This window comes from Euprymna scolopes, chromosome 39 (assembly GCF_053919585.1).
Source record: "Euprymna scolopes isolate OS-2025 chromosome 39, ASM5391958v1, whole genome shotgun sequence".
Lineage (NCBI taxonomy): Eukaryota > Metazoa > Mollusca > Cephalopoda > Sepiida > Sepiolidae > Euprymna > Euprymna scolopes.
In genome coordinates, this window is record NC_136520.1 from 13,227,156 (window position 1) to 13,251,093 (window position 23,938).

The window sequence follows — 23,938 nt, forward strand, 5'->3', positions numbered from 1 at the left end:
GGCTAAAAATTACTTCAGACCAATATGATAAGTCATGATCTTCATTGCATCTGACGAATGCAGACGGAGCTTTCTGTTCTTTACAGAAAGCACTGGCTTGCCTCTTGCAACACAGCTCTGCAAATTAAATTCTTCCAATCTGATCTAAACCGTAGAACGTGAGTTTTCTTTTAACAAGATTACACTGTTATTGGTTTTGTGGAGCCGTTTCAAATCTGTTGCTAATGATGTGGATCTTGATAGCATTGTCTTCCCTATAAGAACTAACTCTAGGTCGAGCCGATTAATAGGGACCTCAAACACTGCCCGTATTTTGGTTCATTTTCACATTAATTCTTATCTTTCTTAATTAATTCTTATCACCTTTATACCTGCGGCCGATTTCTCGATTAGATAAACAACAAATTTTGAGAAAGTTAAGCTCCTAAAGATCACTAAGAGAAAGTTGAAGATTATGGATTAAATGTTCTATGACCTAGCAAAACAACAACAAATAGAGTTGCTTTGTTGCCTACGAATTTAATATTTTAAGCTGGTCTTAAGCTTTTATGTTGCTGCCGATTGTTTTTTTCCTTCTCAAATGGTAGTTTGTTTATTTTTTGATTTTTCGTGAAAACAAGGATGTATCGGTGAAAAGTCAAATACAAAACTAAAAGGCGATTCAAATGAAGTATAGGTTGTTTACACACTCAATTTAGCTAAAATTTGCGGTTTTAAAAAAATAACAAAGAACATTCTTTTTGGCGCCACTATATATATATATATATATATATATATATATATATATATAAAGTAGTTAGTAAAACATGTTTAATACACTTTGAAAAAGAGGTAAAAACATATTTAATGCTAAAAAGAAAGTAAGTATAGTAAGCCCAACTCTCCCCAATGGTTTACGTTGAGTTTTGCAACTGCCATTGCTCAAAAGCAGCATGCATACCGTAGGTTTAACCGACATAAGTCCAGTTCAAACAGACTGAAGTATATAGAAGCTAGAAATAACGTTAAGAAAGAAATAGCGACAGCGAAGAGAGAATTTACGGAAACCACTAAAAAGCGCATCGAAGCACAAAAACTAGGAACTCGAGACTTCTGGAAAATCTACAACAGTGGAGTAAATAAAGGGCAATCAACAATTTCCCCACTAACCAACAATCACGAGGTTGTCTCCTCAGCAACCGACAAGGCTAACATGCTTGCCAGTCGGTTTGCCTCAAACTCCACACTGGACCCTTCTAATCACCCCCTACCTGACTTTCCTAAGCGGACAGAACCCACGCTAGACGATCTGAAAACCACCCCTGCTCAGGTGCATGCTATCATAAAAACCTTTGACACTTTAAAAGCATGTGGACCCGATCTTATCCCAGCTGTGCTATTAAAAACGTGCTCGGGCGAAGTAGCTCCAGTTCTCTCCAAACTCTACAACAAATGCCTTAACGAAGCTTGCTTTCCGGGCTGTTGGAAAACTGCTTCTGTTGGACCAGTATTCAAGAATTCTGGCGAAAGGACTGACCCATCAAATTATCGCTTCGTTAGCCTCCTCCCACTTTCTGCCAAAATATTTGAGACCTTAATTAACCATGCTCTAGTCCATCATCTTACAGATGCAAAACTTCTGACTGACAAACAATATGGATTTAGACAAGCCCGTTCCACAGCCGACATCCTCACTGTGATCTCTGAACGTGTATAGCATTCACTGGAAAAAGCGGGGCAGGGAAAACGGAAGCTCTATATATATCTAAGGCTTTTGACAGGGTATGGCATGAGGGTCTCCTCAGGAAAATTAAGTCATACGGTATCATTGGTAGAATACTTAACATAATTAAATCCTTCTTAGATAAGAGAAAAATCCAGGGTGTCCTCGACGGTCGTACATCTAAACAATATGATATAAATGCGGGGGTGTCCCAGGGTTCTATCCTTGGACCTCTATTTTTCCTGATATTCATAAATGACCCCCCCCCCGACAAAATTGCCTCTGAGATGGGTATATATGCTGATGACACTACACTCTATGGAAGGCACGACAGGAAGACGAATAAACACATTTCTAAAAAAATCGCAGAAACACTAGAGGAAGACCTCTAATCTTTGGTGGAATGCGGACAAAAGTGGTTGGTCGCGTTCAATGCTGCCAAGACTAAACTAGTTTCATTCAACAATTACAAGAAACCCTCTCTACCACCTATAGCAATGGCCAACGACTCTTTATCTGAGAGTACATGATTCAAACTCCTTGGCCTAACGTTCACAGGAAACATGAGTTGGAACAATTACCTTGAAGGCATTGCCAGGGCCGCTGCAAGAAAGGTGGGCTCTCTCTACCGTGCTAGAACTATTAACACCCGAAAGTATCCTGTACCTGTATAAGGCTACCGTTCGCCCATGTATGGAGTATTGCTGCCACATCTGGGCTGGTGCATATGCTACTAGTCTCTCGCTCCTTGACAAGGTTCAAAAGAGAGTCGCAAACCTGACAGCCCTGAACTGGCATCTAAGCTTCAGCCTCTGTCCCATCGACGAAATGTTGCATCCCTCTTCCTTTTCTACAAGTATTTTAGTGGTGAATGCTCTGACGAACTGCAATCACTTGTGCCTCCACGACGTGAGCACCCTCGACAAACCCGACAGGCTGCTAAATCCCACCCTCACACTGTGGAGATCCTAGATGTAAAAGATCTTCTTACTCCAATAGTTTATTCCCCAGAACCGCTAGACTCCGGAATTCCATTCCGGGTCCCTTCTTCTCCAACAGTACTGACGTGCAGAAGTTTAAGTGTAACGTGAACCGACATCTTGCTGCCCAAATACCTACATAGTACCCCAGCAGTTGTGTCCCCTGATAGTAGCCCCCTACACCAAAGTGGCAATTTTCTTTTTTGGGGGTGAAAATGTAATAAAAAAAGAAAAGAAAATTAATTCTTTAATGTTTATAATTTACTTTAATTTTGCCATCTTGGATAATTTTGGTAAACTTAAAAGCAATTCTTATATATATGTATATATATATATATATATATATATTATAAATATATTATATATATTATATATATATTATATATATAGATATATTATATATATATTATATATATATTATATATATATTATATATATATATTATATATATATATTATATATATATATTATATATATATTATATATATATATTATATATATATATTATATATATATATATATTATATATATATATATATTATATATATATATATTATATATATATATTATATATATATATATATATATAGTGGCACCACTGTATATATATATATATATATATATATATATATATATATATAGTTGCACCACTGTATATATATATATATATATATATATATATATATATATATATATATATATATTTATATATAATATAAAGCTGAATGTCTGTATCTGTGTGTGTGTGGGTCTGCTCACGAATAGGTTTCTATATGGTTGACTATTTTAAAAAAACTGATTGCAAATAATGATAGAAGATCTATCGAGACACAGGAATGGGTGTGTTTGATCTGACAGAACGGTGGTTCATTAAAAATGTAGGGCTGCGTTCGCGCCTGGTCCACAAAGTATGGAAATAAAAATTTAAAAATTAAAAAAAAAAACGTTTACAAGTGTGTTTGATATAGATGGGCATTAGAATACTTTGATAAGTATGTTTTAACTTAAATAGGGATGGTAAAATAAAATTGTTGGGTCTGCGTTCGCGCCTGGCCTCCATAGAATGGAAAACTTTAATAAAGACCTTTCATATCAATCTGCGTAAGTGTACTTTGATACTGATAGTATATTTGTCCCGATATTAAATGAGATTGAGGCAAAAAAAGAACAGTAGTTTTTGGATAAGTATGAACAATTTTAGTCGCTGGGTGTAGTTGTTAAGATATCGAATTTTAGTATCGTTAGTTTAGAAATGCCTTATGTCGAACGACTGTAGGCTTTTATCATTGAGCGTTGGGTGTTGTTCTATGGCGCTATTGTCAGCTAAATGATAGGTTAGTTGTTGAGAGAGAGAGTTGTTTTCGTGTTGCCTATGTATGCGTTGTATGAGTTTTTAGTATCGGTTTGAAGACTGCTTCGAAGGGGCAAACACATTAATACACTAGGTTAGTTTGGTTTAGTGTAGTGTTGGTTGGTGATTGTTATGTTTTTGTTAATTATTAAATTATCTTGATCTTTTTATTCTGATCTGTATATATATATATATATATATATATATATATATATATATATATATATATATATATATATATGCGTGTGTGTCTGTATGTCTGTGTGTTTGTGTGAGTGTGTGTCTTTGTGATTATAATCGATTTTATTGAAATTCATTCAACAAAGTCTTTGGTTTTTTATACTATAAATATAATATCGGGTCAATCGGGAGGAGGATAGGCAATGAAAACTAACAAATAAATAGTTTTTGGTTCATAGTGAACAAAAGTAGCTGTTAGTGCGTCACAATCTCGAGGACAGTTCCTTCTAGTAGACTTACGTGCGGAAACAGATATATTCGTGTGTTATTTAGAAAATAATGTCATCTAACTCGTTCTTTATAAAATGATGTATTGACAACGCATCATGAACTTCTTTTGTATGTCAATGGAACTCGCGAACGTTCGATAACCGATGTACTTAGTTTTCAACGCGCCACACAAGATGAACTTAAAGACGACTGAAATCGATAATCGCTTGTCAACGCAGTTTTATCTTCTGACGAATCGAAAAATAAAAGCTAAAAAACTATATTATACTAATTATAATAATGCTAATAATGTGTCTAACTTTTTCTATAAAATTTTGCGCTGAGTACGTGATACAAATCAGATTTAATTTTACCAATTGTCAACCGAATAAGACGTCCGAAACTTTTTTATCGGGGGGGGGAGGTCACCGCCCACAAAATTAACATCAATAACATGAGAAAAAAGGAAATACTACAAGTCTTCTTCCATAATAAAAGGGAGCGCGCAATTACAATTTATGTTATTATTACTACTGTTGTTATTATTATTATTATTATTATTATTATTATTATTATTATTATTATTATTATTATTATTATTTGTATTATTAGTAATATTATTACTATTGTCTCACAAGGAGCTTTCACACAGGTCATCAAAGATCTCTCATTGAAAACAGCCCGTTGTGTTCCCCGAAAGCTGAGTGACAACAAGTTTACCCAGATTTCCAGTACTCTCCACCTCTTTCGATAACATTTGTAAATAAATTTGCATTTTTGTAGCAACTGCTTTCCATAGGTGTATCGTTGGAAGCGGCTATTGATCTTCACTGGAATTTGAGTGGCAATACGTCTCCCCATATCTCAGTTTTCTTCGAACTTATCCCGCAGACTTATCTCGCGATCTTTACTCTACTTGACTATTCGGTCTCACTCTTCTTTTTCGGGGGGGGGTGACGTGGTAATGGATGATGGGGGGGAGTAAAAGGACATAGCTTGGTTCCATGAAGTGCTTCATATTTTGCCTCTACAGCAGTTTGTCTGGCTCGCGTTTGTTGTTCCTGGGCGTTAGTCTCAACATTCAAAGATGTTCCTTTATATTTCAGCTGTTTTCATTAATCTTGTTCGTTGTTTGTTGGTTGCTTTGTTTTACGGCATATCAACCCTTTTCAGGTTATTTAATGCCGAATCTGGTGATTTTGAAGAACGATTTTTTTTTAATATAGTATATTTGTTTTTTAAGTCGTATTCTATTTAACCCATAGTTGGGACCCTAACAGATGCTACCACTCCGGGTCAGAGTGGACCTGGGAGCAATGGCAATTAAAGGGTGGCCCCACACTCCCTAAGACCTGCAAGCTGGGGCCCTCACCATCGGATATAGTTTAAGGTCATATCCAGGATCTCTTGTTCGTTGTATTTTTTCAGCCATTCCTTTGATTCTAATTTTTCCCATTTTTTTCTAAGTTTTTCGGGATGGTTCCTACTGCTCCTACTATTATAGGTATTATTTAGCTGTTCTTCAGTGTTCCATATACCTTTTAGCTCTATATTTGTATATTTGCTTCGTTTCTGCTTTTGTTGGATATTTACCCTATGGTCAGCTGGAACAGAAAAGTCTATAATTTGACAGCACTTTTCTTTCTTGTTAATTATTACGTTACCCGGTCTTCTTGCTTAGATGGGTTTAGCAGTTTCAGGGTTTTGTGAATCTCGTGTAAATTACTTTTGCCGGCTTATGCTTGCTCCATTTGCCTGTGCTCCGCGAGATGCAGTTGTTTGCATAATTCCCAGTCTACTGCACTTCCCACTTGATCGTGTCTGTTCTTGTGTTTCTTTTTGGGCCACTTTGCTGCATTCACTTACTATATGGTGTATCATTTCGTCTCTTCGTTCAAAGAGTCTGCATTTGCTGTTTTCTTGTGCTTTGTCGATTTTTGCTTTGATGTAGCTTGTTCTGATCGAGTTATCTTGTGTTTCGGTTTTTAGGGATTCGGTTTCACTTCTTATGTGTTCTTTTCACATCCATATCCATTCTAATTATTTTCATCCTTTGTCATCCATATGAATCTTCCATGTAGGTGTTTCTCTTCCAATTTTTCTGTTATCGTCTTATACTTTATCTCTATACTGCGTCAATTGCTTTATTCCAGATTAGTAAAATATCAATATTTCACTAAATATACGTCACGACAAAATGAAAATGATATCATCAAACGACTCCTTTAAGGTTAGTTATTTCCAAAAATATTATTCAAATTCAATCGATATTCACGAATTTATGACATTTTATTCTTTATCGAAGAATTTCCACTGCCCATCGCTTTATTACAGGTTTCTTAAAATGTTGTTTTAGGGCAAAAATACAATGTCTTATCTTTCGAACTTTATTTTCTATTATATTTATCTGTAAAATAATAATAAATAAAAACATATCCTAAGTATGGGTCTTATATAAATAAATTATTTATCGACATATCCATCATTTAAAAAAAATAATTAAAACAACCTTTTGTCCCCGAGTTATTCAATTCTTTGATCTTAAAAGGAGTTATGACTCTAGCAAAATCAACTATGTTCCTCCACAAGGCATCCTTTGAAGTAAATTGCTCTCCTCCCTCATAAACTCCTCTTTTAATTAATTTAATAATGACCAGAGATATTCAATGGCGTCAAGGCCTAAAGAACACGGTGTTCAGGTTATAAAGAGTTTCCCCAACGAATTCCATAGATTCAAGGAAGGATGCAGTCGCCTCAAGCAGAATGGGACGGTACCTTGCGATGTAAATAATCATTTGAAAGCGACATGACAATGATAGGTTATCTAGTCATGTCGACAAATGATTATCCAAAAAGGCCGTGTACGCATTGCTGGTAAGCTTTATACCTTCTGGCACTCGGAATGGTCCAACCAATTTATCCCCGATGATCTCCGGCCAATCATGATGCCTCTACCTCCTTGTTGGCGATGAACTCTGTAACGGGTTTGAGATTCGTTAGGGTTTCAAACTTTTGTCCATCTATCCGGACCGTCAAGAGTAACATGGGCCTCATCTCTAAATCGGAACTGTTGGAAATACATTTTTATGTAATGCTGTGTCCAAGCCATTCGTTTTTCCCAATGTTGTTTGCTCAATGGAGGCATTGGAAGAGGTTGGATGTTCTTTGTAATCCCATTCAACACATTGTATAGGGCATGCCTGGATCTTGAAGCGATTCCAGCTTTTGCAAAAACGAAAGCACTAGTGCTGTTTGTGTTTCGGTTGATTCCCTACGAATTTTCCGAATATCACGATCTAAAAGGTTTCTCCTGGTGCCCTTATTTTTCTCGATTTGGTGTTCGTGTTGTTCAAGAATGCAGCCAAGGTTTTTGGATCCCATTCCAGCTCCGTGGCTAAATTTTTGGATAGAAAATCCTTCTGCGAGTCTAGCAACTATCCTTTGCTTTTCGATAACCTTTAATCGCTTGATATTTTGGCATTGTAAGAGATCTTCATTAAAGCCATGGACAGTAAAATTTCTTTGGTAATAAATAAAATGCCATAACTTCGTGAATAAAGCATGACTGTTAATAAAAGTTTGGGAAATAACTAAACTTAAAGCAACGCTTTGATGGTACAATTGCATTATTTTTGTGACGTATATTTAGGGAAATATTGATATTGTACTAATTCTGCAGTAAAGCGATTGACACAGTTTATGCTTTCTGTTTTGGCAATTTTTTTCAGTGTCTCTCGCTGCCATGAATATCATTTCCCTGTATTGCTTTAGGTATTTTTTCTCATTCTATCTTTTGTATCTTTGTGTATGGGTGTCATGGACACAGTAATATATACAAACTAGTCCTAGCATGCCTTCTTTCCTTTTAACGAAGAGTCGATCACAACGCCCTGTGGGTGTAGTGCATTGAGAATGATCATGAGTTTCCTGGTTTTCTGATCGAGCAGTCTCAGTTTTTCTTTAGTCCATCCCATGAAACGATTCAGATTAACTTACAAGTGATACTGCCTATGTATTTGTACTTTATATTAGGTTTCTGCATACAATTTTGTTCCTCGAAGTTTTCTTGTTCTCCTGGGGTATTCTACTTCGATTCTCTTCACCATTTCTGTTGCTTTGATTGTGTCTGCTTCCAAAACTCCACAATATGTATAGGCGTCTCGTTCCCCATAGGCCCTTATCTCCGTTTCATTGGGTAGTTCCCTGACTTCTACTGTCTCCAGTTTTCCCTTTCTTACAATAAGTAGTGCGAACTTTATCATACAAAACTCCATTTGGATATCCTGGCTGAATATCCTGGTAGTATATATTTGTGTCTCTAGTTCATATTCGGTCCATGCAAAAAGTTTCAGGTCGTCCATTAGATGATTCATTTTTCGTATGTATTAGAGAACTCGTATCCAGCTTGGCACTTTCTCAGTATATTGTTCAAGGACATCATGGCTATGATCCATAGTAATGGAGATAGTGAATCTCCTTGGAAGATTCCTCTTTGTTAATTTCTGTTATGTGTTTCCCATCAGCTGTCAATTCAGTTTCCATGTTCTCATTGAATTTTCTACCACGCTGATGATCCTACTTGGTATTTTATACTCTTTTAAGTATCTAATATGATATAGTCGGTCCATGACTAAATTATTTCTCCTTCTTTTTACATGATTTAGGATCTTTTGATCTATGTATAGTAAATCATGTGTTCCTCTCTTTGCTTTCTAACATCATTTCTGTTCATCGGGAAGCATTGTCTTCCCTGTAAGAAGTAACTCTAGGACGGCCAGATTAATAGGGACCTCGGACACTGTCAGTATTTTGGTTCATGTTCACAGTAATTCTTATCTTTTTTTAATCACATTTATACCCACGGCCGATTTCCCGATTTGATAAACAATAAATGTTGAGAACATTAAGCTCCTGAAGATCACGAAGAGAAATTTGAAGATTATGGATTAAATGTTATGTTCTATAACCTAGCAAAACAACAACAAATAGAGGTGCTTTGTTGCCTAACAATTTAATATTTTAAGCTGGTTTTAAGCTTTTATGTTGCTGCGGATTGTTCTTTTGAGGGAGTGGTATATTCGCCCGCTCAGTTAAGCTGTCAGTATTTTCCAAATGGCGGGTAAGCACATGATATGCATATAGATGCCGAGAGCAGTTCTTTTCTCTGTGTCCGTATGTATCAGTGTGGTGCTGCGTTTTGTAATGCAATCTGGCACGTTTGTTTGAAGTATACATCTTCGGACGTTTTGAGCTAGTCTTCTGTATAGTGGTTATTATTATTATTATTATTATTATTATTATTATTATTATTATTATTAAATATAATAATAATAACAATAATAATAGATATTATTATTATTAAAAATAATAACATTATTAATGATATTATTATTATTATTATTATCATTATTATTATTATTAGTATTATTATTATTATTATTATTATTATCATTGCCCTTGCATTATTTGAAAATGAAATTACTAGATTGTCTATTAGATATCGTTGTTGATCAATGAGTTCAATCAGCCAACCAACATATGTCCGGAATTAATTCTTAGATAAAGGCCAGTGATTAAATAACTTATAGATTCCCGATTCTAACAGATCAGCTTCAAAAGTAGAAAAATGGAGAAGATCTGAGTTTACATCGACCAAGTTTTATTAATATGGCTATGAAACTCTGATTAATCGTTCAAAGAATAACTCATGTCGGTGAATTATTGGTCACCTCTTTGACGTGTTATAGAATTGGTCGAATTATCTTGTTTAGAAACGACCGTACACTTGACAATTTTGTTGATATTGAAATTAAACTATAAATCTTACTTTAATTGTCTTTATTCACAATCTTACACACACACACACACACACACATATAGGTATGTATGTATATATATATATGTATATATATATATATACATATGCTTACTTCATTTAATCATGTAAATTAATATATGATGATATAATATTATGCGTAAATTTTTCAGTATTTACTTTAACAGTGCTCAATACATAGATAAAGCTAGGTAGTAAGTTATGAAAATTTATATTGCAATTAAGCTACACATAATATTCCGGGAAATATTATGTGTAGCTTAATGGCAATATATATTTTCATAAATTACTAATATAATATAATATATATTGTCAGACAATATAAGATAAAAGACGGGCTACGATTTTTTGCTTAGATCGTCTGATGAGATTAGCAGGATAATATGAAACAACTAGTAATGATTTAAGTAAAAATCCCCGAGGTTGAAATAATAAAAACTATTAAGTTTTACTAACATGTTGAACAATTTTTCCGTCTTTTCCCTAAATATACATCCTAATATCTATCTATCTATCTATCTATCTATATATATATATATATATATATATATGTTTAAAGAAAAAATAGAAAAAACCGAATGAAATTATTAAAAAATCAACGTTTCGTCCCCGCTTCAGAGGACATCCTCAGGATAATTGAAATAAAAATGTGATAAAAGAAAAAGTCATAGATCGTGCGACAAAAGACAGTTTTTCAAAATCCAACCCATGTCGGGAAAGGACGAATATGTGTGCGTATGGGAAGGTTGTTTGATGTCTATATATACAACTTTTAAAATGCATTAAAAAAATATGTACATTTTTTTTTTTTTTTTTTTTTTTTTTTCCCCTTTTCCTCTCTTTCTTTTTTTTTTTTTTTTTTTTTTTTCTTCTGCGAAACTACTCATTTTCCTGAAACATTCAAAGGAAAAAAAAAAAAAAAAAAAATAGGCTAGCCAGGATCCACCCTGATACCTTGCTCTTTGATTATTATTTTCCCTATGCTAGGGGTTAAATGGTAGAAGCCTTTTCTTTGCGTAATAGTATTAGTATTCAAAATCAGTGCTGATTCTAAAAGTCTTCTTTTAGCTCTATCTATCACGTATTTAATAATTTTCGCTTGATCTAAATTAAATGAGTGATCGTGTTCTGCACAATGGCAAAAGAGTGCATTTAGGGCGTTACCATTCCTTATATCTCTTCTGTGCTCGTTAAGTCTTAATTTCAATTTACGTTGTGTTTCACCTATGTACGCTTGTTGACAGTTGTTACATGGGATGGAATATATACCGGCATCGGATGTGAGAGTTTTGGGAGAGTGCTTGGTAGTTTTTAATGTCTGTTTTATGGTTGAGGAAGTTGTTTGTATCAGGTGAAAACCGAGTCTATTAAGAGTGTCGTAGATTTTTGTATTTTTGGTGTGGGTGGGAATGAAAAGATGTCTGTTTAATAGTGAGGTATCTGTTTTATTTTTCTGTGTGTTATGTTATAGTATACGTGCCTTTAGAATATGCAGTCCCCGATATCTTAATGATGAATTTCAATATATTACGAATGTTTTAAGAAAACTACAGTATCCATCCTATTTCATTTCTTACGCAAAGAAAAAAGCTACGAAAATACACTATAACATAAACACACAGAAAAATAAAACAGATACCTCACTATTAAACAGACATCTTTTCATTCCCACCCACACCAAAAATACAAAAATCTACGACACTCTTAATAGACTCGGTTTTCACCTGATACAAACAACTTCCTCAACCATAAAATAGACATTAAAAAACTACCAAGCACTCTCCCAAAACTCTCACATCCGATGCCGGTATATATTCCATCCCATGTAACAACTGTCAACAAGCGTACATAGGTGAAACACAACGTAAATTGAAATTAAGACTTAACGAGCACAGAAGAGATATAAGGAATGGTAACGCCCTAAATGCACTCTTTTGCCATTGTGCAGAACACGATCACTCATTTAATTTAGATCAAGCGAAAATTATTAAATACGTGATAGATAGAGCTAAAAGAAGACTTTTAGAATCAGCACTGATTTTGAATACTAATACTATTACGCAAAGAAAAGGCTTCTACCATTTAACCCCTAGCATAGGGAAAATAATAATCAAAGAGCAAGGTATCAGGGTGGATCCTGGCTAGCCTATTTTTTTTTTTTTTTTTTTTTTTCCTTTGAATGTTTCAGGAAAATGAGTAGTTTCGCAGAAGAAAAAAAAAAAAAAAAAAAAAAAAAAGAAAGAGAGGAAAAGGAAAAAAAAAAAAAAAAAAAAAAAAAAAAAAAAAAAAAATGTACATATTTTTTTAATGCATTTTAAAAGTTGTATATATAGACATCAAACAACCTTCCCATACGCACACATATTCGTCCTTTCCCGACATGGGTTGGATTTTGAAAAACTGTCTTTTGTCGCACGATCTATGACTTTTTCTTTTATCACATTTTTATTTCAATTATCCTGAGGATGTCCTCTGAAGCGGGGACGAAACGTTGATTTTTTAATAATTTCATTCGGTTTTTTCTATTTTTTCTTTAAACATAACGTCAACCACCGCTGGTATATTTTTAAATTCCTTATACATATATATATATATATATATATATATATATATATATATATATATGTGTGTGTGTGTGTGTGGGGGTGTGTGTTTGTGTGTGGGGGGTGTTCAAAAAGTGAAAATAAACTTTGCAATCCAAACGCTCCTCCAAACTAAAGGGAATATAAATATTAATATTTATATAGTATCAAATTATAAATATTGAATAATTTTTCATAAATCACTGTATATATATATATATATATATATATATATATATATATATATATATGTATATATATATATATATATATATATATATATATATATATAAAGGGAGAAAATAGATAGATAGAGAGATAAAGAGATAAATACATATATAGATAGGCTAAGAGAAGAAAAAAATCTGACTTATATGGCAGCAGTTACACCGTCTGAGATTATCAGATTTACTAAAAACTGTGATGTGTTCTATTTAAACTAAGTTCTACCACTGTAAAAAAAATTTAAATGCCAGAATTTCGGTACAGCTTTGTATGTGAGGCTGAACTTAGACGTCAAAATCCATGAGGAATATCCATCAAATATACATAATTTGAATATAGACTACGGTTTACATAGTTTTTCTCAATATTGTCCCTTACTTTTGGACTTTCTTATTTTGAAAATAGAAAAAATAATTGTTATAATATTTTTTCTATCATTTGCAAATGATTCAAATTGTAGTATCTTATTATGGATGATAACTACTACCAGTTGTCAAAATTTCAGCTTTTCATATTGTTATTTCTACCCGTTGATTTGGACGCTACTATATATATATATATATATATATATATATATATATATATATATATATATATATATATATATATATATAAATATATATACATATACATATATATACATATATTATTATTATTATTATTATTATTATTATTATTATTATTATTATTATTATCGGCTCACATGGAGCTTTCAGACAAGTCAACAAACGATCTGATTGGAAACCTGTGGTATTCTCTGGAAGCTGAGTGACAACAAGTCTCCCCAGACGTCCAGACCTCTCCACCTCCTTCGATAGCATTTGCAAATGAATTGGCATCATCGCAACATCCGCTTACCATTTATTTCTCGCTGATAGTGGTCATTGGTTTATGCTATAATTTGAGTGGCACTCAGCCTCCCCAAGGTCACAGTATTCTTTGCACTTGCCCAGCCTAGGTTTGGTTGGCGCTCGCTCCGCGGTCTTTCAGTCCTTATTGACCTTTGGTATCATTTTTTTGGAGGGGGGATTGGTGATGAAACAATGGGGGGGAATGCTTGATGGGTGGTGTAGAACATGTAAATATGAAGTTTCGGTGTTCTTCATTCCCTGTAACGCTTATTCGTTATATTGTCTTGTATTATTCACCGCATTCAAGGGTTTTCCTTAATATTTCAGTCGTTTTATTATCGTTACTCGTTGTACATTTGCAGTTATTCCTCTGATTAAAACCCCGGAACGCTTCACGAATTTGCGTGTCATCCTTGCGCAGGGGCCATGCTAATCTTCTCTGTATCGTTCCAATTGTATTATATGTACTGCCGTCGTCGTCGTAGTAGTAGTATTAGTGTTGTTGTTGTTGTTATTATTGTTATTATTATTATCATTATTATTATTATTATTATTATTATTATTATTATTATTATTATTATTATTTCACCCTAGGGGATTTTTTTACTTAAATCATTACAGGTTCTTTCAATTTAGAGATCCTGCCGATATTGTCAGACAATCTAAGATAAAAGACGAGCTACGATTTTTTGCTTAGATCGTCTGATGAAATTGGCAGAATAATTTGAAACAACTAGTAATGATTTAAGTAAAAATCCCCGAGGTTGAAATAATAAAAACATATTAAGTTTTACTAACATGTTGAGCAATTTCTTGCGTCTTTTTCCTTAATATACCTCCTAATATCTATCTATATATATGTGTGTGTGTGTGTGTGTTCAAAAAGTGAAAATATCCTTTGCAATCCAAACGCTCCTCCAAATTTAAAGAGAATATAAATATTAATATTTATATAGTAATCAAATTATAAATATTAATATTTATATAGTAATCAAATTATAAATATTAATATCTATATAGTAATCAAATTATAAATATTGATATTTATATAGTAATCAAATTATAAATATTGATATTTATATAGTAATCAAATTATAAATATTAATATTTATATAGTAATCAAATTATAAATATTTAAATTTATATAGTAATCAAATTATAAATATTGATATTTATATAGTAATCAAAGTAAAAATATCAATATAGTCACAATATGAAATAAAGCTTGTGATAATGAGCGCAATTAAAGACTGTAAGTTTTAATTTGCAATGATTAATTAACCCTTAAGATACTTAAAACGAAAAAAATATTACATTTCCCTTAACCGTGGAGTTTAAAAACTTGAGGATTATTTTAAAATTCTGATAAAAAGAACGTATTCTTTGAAACACCGCTGATTAAGGTTTTTTAGTATCCTTTTAAACAATAAATTCTTGCAAATTATACGCATACATATGCGTATATATAAATATATATATATATATATATATATATATATATATATATATATATATATATAGTAATTTATAAAGAACATATGGCGACTAAGCCACACTGAATATTCCGCGTTTCATCCACTATAGGATTCGTCAGGCTTTTACTTTATAAATTACTAACTAGTACTACCTACGTATTGACCACTTTTGAAGTAAATACTTAGAGTTTACGCATAAATCTGTGCTTTCGTATATTAAGTTTATGTGAGTAAATGAAGTAGTTATATATATATATATATATATATATATATATATATATATATAATTCTTTTTTTTACTATAATAATTAAATACCTACAGACACTAGTGTTTCATCCTTTCGGGAATCTTCAGTGCAGGGTGTAACGATTAATACCAGTGGAACGATTCTAACGCCGCATCGCGAGACATCTCTGGCTCGATTAGTGAAGACCGAATACATTCAGCTTACCATTAACCGCGTGAAATAACGTCGAATTTAAACATTTTGAATTTTAAATGTGCATTTACGTCATATATATATATATATATATATATATATATATATATATATATATATACACTCCTATGAATTCGTTTTTCTTTTGTGCGTATTGATATTCATATTAAAAACTCTCTTTTCTATTTACTTAAAAAGAAAAACCAATTTTCTTATATATGGGTCATGGAATTGAATTCATCTGCAAAAGATCTAGCTAATTTGCATATTCTTTTAAACATTCATTTTAATTAATTCCCTATTGGTTTTTTTTCGGTTTTCTGATGGCATGATCATCTTTAGTTTACTATTACGTGTAATTATATCCATGCAGATATTCTACATGATTTATACTTGCATAATATTTGCGTAAAAGTTTACAGGAAACACAAAATTGTTTCCATATATATTTATGTCTCCCTCTCTCTCTCTCTCTCTCTCTCTCTCTCTCTCTCTCTCTCTCTCTCTCTCTGTACATATATATATATATATATATATATATATATATATATATATGTATATATATATATATCAAAGTGAACGTGTCTGTGTGTGTCTGTGTACATTTTCCCTACACAATAACTCAATTTTAAGTCTGCAGACTCGAAATTTATATGCATCATACTGAGATGTTGCAAAATCTATGTGATCGGTTTCGGCCAGAGATTTGTCTTTTAGGGGGTCAAAGTTCAACGATTTGACCTTTCAGAACTCTACCAAACTCCCCCGACAATTTTGTGTCTAAACACTTGAAATTTAAGGCATAGGTTTTTAGACATGGATCTAACTAATTAACTTGATTTAAGCCCAAACCAATAAATTTTAAGGGGTCATAATAGGGGTCAAAGTTAAAAAAATTGACTTTTTTTTTTGTTTTGTTTATTTTTTTGTTCAGCATAAACCTCTAAACACCTGGGCAACGCCGGGCACCCATGCTAGTATATACGATACTAAATTCGACTCGTTTAATTAACTTGTTTTCATTTGATTTTGGTTTAATAAACATCTTCCGCTGCTTTTAGTAATAATAAAATAATAAATATTTATGGATTTACACTTTCAGTGAGACTAAAATCTGTAGCTCATCCCCTGACAAGTGTGATTTTACGTTTTAAAAAATATATTCACATTTAAGATATGCTTTTATAATAATCAGGCAAAATAACACTTTTATCGTTAAATAGGTGGAGAATCGGTAATTGTATCGGAATCGGGAATCTAGTACAGAATCGGTAAATGTATCGGAATCGGGGAAAATATTGAAATATATATATATATATATATATATATATATATATATATATATATATATATATATATATATATATGATTGTGCACATACTTACGTTTACGCACTGGTTCTTGTAAGATCAGTGAAGATTCATAACTATGACACTGGCCAGTACTAGACGTTTTAAAATTTGGAAATCCTCGATGGTTAATGTATTGCTCTAGAGCGTAGAAATTCCCAGGTTTGTTTAAAACTACTGCGCGACGTGAACACTTAGTCTTTGTTAAACATGCATCTAGGAGAAAGAATATCATTGATATAAAACCTGTCTGACTTGTCCCTGGTATTCAATTACCCCCATTAAGCTTAACAACGTTTATAATGACTGAATATTACTAACATAGCTTTTAACCCTATGAAAAAACTGTGTTAATTTCGGACAAGTTTGTGTGAATCCCATGCGGTGAAATCGACGAGAGAAATCATTGTTTTCTAGTTAGCAATCGTCATTGGACTTCACAGGAATTTTGGTTTCAGAATTCCTCTTTGCACCGATAAATTGGAGGTCGTATTAATGCATTTCGCCCTCTGTCTTTTTATTCAACTTCACTCATCTCGACTTTAAGGTGATTGTAGATGCCGGAATAGATAGATACATAGACATGTGTGTATGTCTATTTTTATTTTGATGACGAGCAGAATTTCATTGGTTGGTTTGAATGAAAATTCCTCTTACAGCAAAAATAATACTAATATACTAATATATATTAAGATTATTTCACACCAGTAGTATTTTATTTTTATTCTCAGACGTTCTTTGAGATAAGAATTACTCGCTATGTAAATTCTTGTTTCAATTCTTGATGGGTAAACATATAATTATGCCCTTCTTTGCTCATAAAAATGAATTCGGATTTCGACTTGCTTGATATTGTTCTTGGGATAAATATGCCCTTACTGTGATTTCATAATAATTTATCAACGAGTATATATATATATATATATATATATATATATATATATATATATATATGTGTGTGTGTGTGTGTGTGTGTGTGTGTGTTTGTTTGTGTGGGTGCGTGTGTATGTGTTTATATGTGCGTGTATTTATATATATATATATATATATATATATAATAAAAGTTTAATATGATTAAATTAAAGTTACACATCAATTATATATATATAACTAATTATGAATTAAATATACATATACATATACAAACATATATACATAAATATACATCAATTATATATAACTAATTATGAATTAAATATAATATAATATATAATTAAATATACAATTTTCAGTCTACAGACTTGAGATTTGATAAAAGAGGTGTTGAGATTTGGGGATACAAATTAATTTGTTTTCGATCAGAAATTTGGCTCTCAAGCAGTAAAAGTTTAATACTTTTACCTTTGCAACCTATACCAAACTCTTACGCCAATTTTGGGTCTAATCACTTAAAATTTAAGATGTAATTTGCTTGGAGCTCAAAACAATAAATCATTATGTGTTAAAATTTTGATCAATGTTTAAAATATAACATCGACCTCAGCGGTCTCTAGCAAAATTATATTCAAATTTAAGATACGCTTCTATAATATACGGGCAAACTAACCTTTTTATCATTAAATAGGTTGAGATTTACGAGGAATCGGACTCAGTAATTGTATTCAACCAATTCGGACCTAGTGTACCCTGAGTAGTCGGTTTTTGCTCTAAAATATGGCTGCCAAGCGGAGAAAGTAAACAAAAGCTTGACTTTTGCGGTCTCTAGCAAATTATTCAGCAAATTTTGAGTTTAAACATTTAAAATTTTACATAATATGAATTCAGACACGCAGACAAATCCGTTTTGGGGCGAAAATTTTCAGTCAAGAGGGCAAGATTTAAAGAGTTGTTCTTTGCAGTCTCTACCAATCTACTCCGCCGATTTTAGACATAAATACTTGACATTTCAGAGATCGGCTAGCTGAGGATGACTCAAACTTTTAGTATACATAAACATATGCACACAACATTATTAATTGCTAGTATATATATATATATATATATATATATATATATATATATATATATATACATATATATATATATATATATATAATATAAAGCTGAATGACTGTGTGTGTGTGTGGGTGTGTGTGTGGTCACGATTAGGCTTCTATATGGTTGACTATTTAAAAAAAAACTGAGTACATATAATGATAGAAGATGTATCGAGACACAGGAATGGGTATGTTTGATCTGGCAGAACGGTGGTTCATTAAAATTGTGGGGTATGCGTTCGCGTCTGGTCCACAAAGTATGGAAAAAATATATGTTTAAAAAAAAAACGTTTACAAGTGATTTTGATATAGATGTACATAATAATACTTTGATAAGTATGTTTTAACTTAAATAGGGATAGTATAATAAAATTGTGGGGTCTGCCTTCGCGCCTGCCCTCCATAGAATGGAAATAGGCACAAACTTAGATGAGGATTTTTCATATCTATCGGCGTAAGTATACTTTGATAATAAAGTTTCAGTTTGAAGAAATATAGTATAATAAAATTATGGGGTGTTCGTTCGCGCCTGACCTCCATAGAATGGAAATATGCCACAAAGTTTAACAAGGTTTTTTTAAAAAATAGATCAACAGAATATTGTGAAAAGTGTTTCAGTGTGAACAGGTATGGTATAATAAATTATGGGGTTTATCTATTTTATTTTTACTTTCATCATATGTTACTTTGGTTTTGATACCCCCGAATTCGAAACTATCTATTTACAACCCTTTCTTTACATAACCTATCATACTTTCATAAATCAGAGTCCATTTTCTGTAGGCTGTCTTTGAACCCAGTCATCGACGTGTACTTTTGCTAGTACATATGTATGTATATATATATATATATATATATATATATATATATATATATAACTATTTCATTTATTCACATAAATTTACTATATGAAAGTATAGATTTATGCGTAAACTTTAAGTATTTACTTCAAAAGTGCTCAATACGTAGGTAGAGCTAGTTAGTAATTTATAAAATATATATGGCGATTAAGCTACACTGAATATTCTTCGTTTCATCCAACTATAGGATTCGTCAGGCTTATGCGCGAATATACATTTTGAGGATTACTAGTTGGCCCTTCCTACCAGCCAATGGGCATGCATTTTATCAAACAAAGGATCTGTTTTAGAGCTAGGTTAGTGGTTTTAGGTGGCCGTTCTGCTTCTTTTTTTTATATACATATAAATATACCTATGTGTACACAATAATGCACATATATATACATATATATATATACATATATGCGTGTGATCGTTTATGTATATTCATGTTTATTTAATTTATTTATTTGTTTGTTTTCTATTGTTATTGTTAGTTTTAAAGCTATTTTGTATCGCTATCCTAGAGTAAGTTTTATTTTGTGAACACAGTTGTTTGCTATTTCCCGCCTACAGTTTAATAGATTTTGAGGTTCTTTAAAGTACAGGATAGAAAATTTTTCATGGAGGCATAATTTACATGGGTCGTCTAAATGTCTGCATGTGGTAGCTTGTCTTATTATTTTCCATTCGACTACCGGCGAATGTCCGCTTTCTTTGAGTTCCCAGTATTTATTCGCTAGTGTTGTTTATATATATATATATATATATATATATATATATATATATATATATGTATATATATATATATATATATATATATATATATATATATATAGAGAGAGAGAGAGAGAGAGAGACATGTATTTATATTCTAAATTCAATTCAGTTAATAAAACGTTATAAGGAAGGGGGCATAACTGAAAGTACTCGCACCAAAAGTTACTATATCTTAGCTATATCAGGTAGATCTTGCCTGAAGGATGAAAATATATAAGAAAATTAGAACATCATCGTATTCATTAGTGACTGATGAAATTACAAGAAGTTTCCACGTCAGACCTGTGACTGCTAAATAATTTGGGTAGTGCCACTACGTCATTGCTGAGGTCAATATAATATTTCACTTCTGATGACGTCATAATGACGCAATAACATATCCTATAAATAGAAATTATGTAAGAATGAAAGTATATTACGACGATGCCGCCGGTGAGGCGACAGAGGAAAGCAAAGTGGTCGGAGTGGACGGTACCGTACCATAGGTTCCTAGCGCCTGGAACTGACCTCGAGTACAAAAAGTTCCTGCCTCCCCTAAATCAATTAGACTGGGCAGCGAAAAGACACGACTTCAACTACGGAAAAGGTAAAACGCAGGAGGCGGATGAACAATTTTACAAGCACTCTGCTGGAACAGGTCTGTTGGGAGCTTTATCAAGAGGGGCGCTCAGGGCAAAGCATTACCTGGGACTCGACGACTACTTCGATCCCCCACCTAAATGAATTAAACTTGATCCTACTTACACTGCTAGCAGTGAGGCAGGTATGGAAGTCGATATGGACGCGAGTACGATCGCGGACAATGGCAGCGGAGCATGGGGAGGTAACGAGGAAGGAGGAGAACTCCCAAGCATTACTAACAATAGCGTAAGACGTGTGGTGCTGCAAAGAAGTTTCAAAAATCAGGTCAAAACCACAAACATGAACGACTGCAGCGCCATATTCCAAATCTACGACACGGACCCGAAAGAAGGTATACACGGTGCAGCGAGGTTTTCCTGGGCACAACCAACGTCCAAGGATTACATAGTACAATACTTCCTAACGACCTGGGTAACACCAACAAAATGGGAAGCGATAATGACCAACGCGACAGCGTACAGTGTGGTCAGACAGGGATTTAAAATATCAAAAATCACCTGAAAATTAGAACAGATCACAGGCAAACTATTTATACAAATGTTCTCTGTATAATTTAAAAGAAAATACCTAAAGGATATAATTTTTTCCTAGAAAGTAAGAGGGGGCGACATAGAGGGTTGGAGGTGAAAAAGAGAGAGGGGAAGTTATAAGTCAATTTTAATACAATAGAAACATCGGTATATTAAAAAAAAAAAAAATAGGTAAAGAAACCAGCATACGACGCGGAAAGTTTTTTTTTCACATAAGTGAATTGGAATTTTTAAAATCATTCATACGTAAGGTTTTACATTTTTAATATCATTATTTTTATACGTGCACCAACGCATCACATTCAATTATCAGTTTGTTATTCAAAATTGAGAGTTGACATATAAGTTTTGTATGCGGAAAGCATTGTCATCTGAACAAAATAAGATCATAAGTCATGTCTCAATTTGTGTTCGACTTTTTATCTGACAGCTTTTTCTCCTGATATTTGACTTATCACCCCAAATACAGAAAGAAATATGAGCCTAGTAATAATTATATTTCTGAATAATTATCTCCAGGACGCGTGACACAGAAAATAATATTCACCAACGTGTATATATATATATATATATATATATATATATATATATATATATATATATATATATATATATATATAAGTGAACGTGTATGTGTGTCTGACTGGCTGTGTGTCTGTGTATATTTCTCTACGCAATAACTCTGTCAATATTTAGTCTACATACTCGAAATTTGATATACAGGGTACTGAGATTTGGAAAATCGACGTGATCGGGTTTTGGCCATACATTTGGCTGGTAAAGGATCAAAGGTCGACGATTTGGCCTTTGAAAACCCTACCAAACGCCTCCGACAATTTTGGGTCTAAACACTTGAAAATTTACATATAGATTCCTTGGACATGGATCTAGCTTAATAACTTGATGTGAGCCCCAAAAATAAATGTAAAGGGGTAATCATAGGGGTCCAAGTTTAAAGAATCAACCGTTTTTTTTTTTTTGTTTTTTGCTCAGCATATATCTCCAAACAACCGGGCAACGTCGGGCTTAAATGCTATTATATATATATATATATATATATATATATATATATATATATATATATATATATATAACTGAACGTGTATGTCTATCTGTGTATATTTTCCTACGCCATAACTCTGTCAATTTTAAGTCCACGGCCTCGAAATTTGATAGACAGGGTATTGAGATTTGGAAAATGTTATAATCCGTTTTCTGACAGAAATTTGGCTGTTAAAGGGTCAAAGTTCAACGGTTTGACCTTTGACAACTCTACCGAACTCCTCCGACAATTTTGGGTATAAACACTCGACATTTTATATATAGGCTCCTAGGACATGGATCTTACTTAATAACTTGATTTGAGCCCAAATATCATATATCTGCGTATCAAATTATTTACGAGCTTACATTTTTTTTTAATATTTAAGGTACCAGTGAATAAAAAATCTGTAAAACTTTGAGAAATTGCTTACAATATTATTCAGCTACTTCAGTCAGAAAATGAAAGTATTTCAATGAGTATTAGCGAAATTATGGCAGAAGATAGGAATATCTGTTGATTCCAGTGTGTCAAAATATTTACGAGGTTAAGATAAAACGCAATATTCTCATAACTTGTTTATTCAAACAGTAAACGAACTAGGAACAATTCTTAGAACACAATAACTACATAGTGTTTTCTACGTTGACATAATTATGCGATCCTTTTTTATGAATGACTTTGGTCCACAAAATTATTTAAATTTGTAATTTCCTCAAGCAACTCATCTTTGCTCTTAAATTGGCGTTCACATGCATAGAGACGTCGGTTCATGATACTTCAAAGGTGCTCAATTGGGTTCAAATCTGGTGAATTCGCGGGTCAATCCATCTTCCGTAGCCCAGAGAACCCCAGTTGGTGCAAATACTCTTTATGCTTCTTCTGAAC

The 23,938-nt window shown here is 32.7% G+C and overlaps 1 protein-coding gene and 1 non-coding gene across 17 annotated transcripts in view; both read right to left on the reverse strand.

Moving 5' to 3' along the window:
- LOC145263650 (5-hydroxytryptamine receptor-like) overlaps nt 1–23,938 on the reverse strand; it is a 1,538,699-nt gene that overhangs the window by 313,731 nt on the left and 1,201,030 nt on the right. The window lies entirely within an intron of this gene.
- On the reverse strand, nt 14,354–14,465 carry LOC145264056 (U6 spliceosomal RNA). Its single transcript, XR_013864626.1, has one exon. It is a non-coding gene; the product is annotated as a U6 spliceosomal RNA (small nuclear RNA).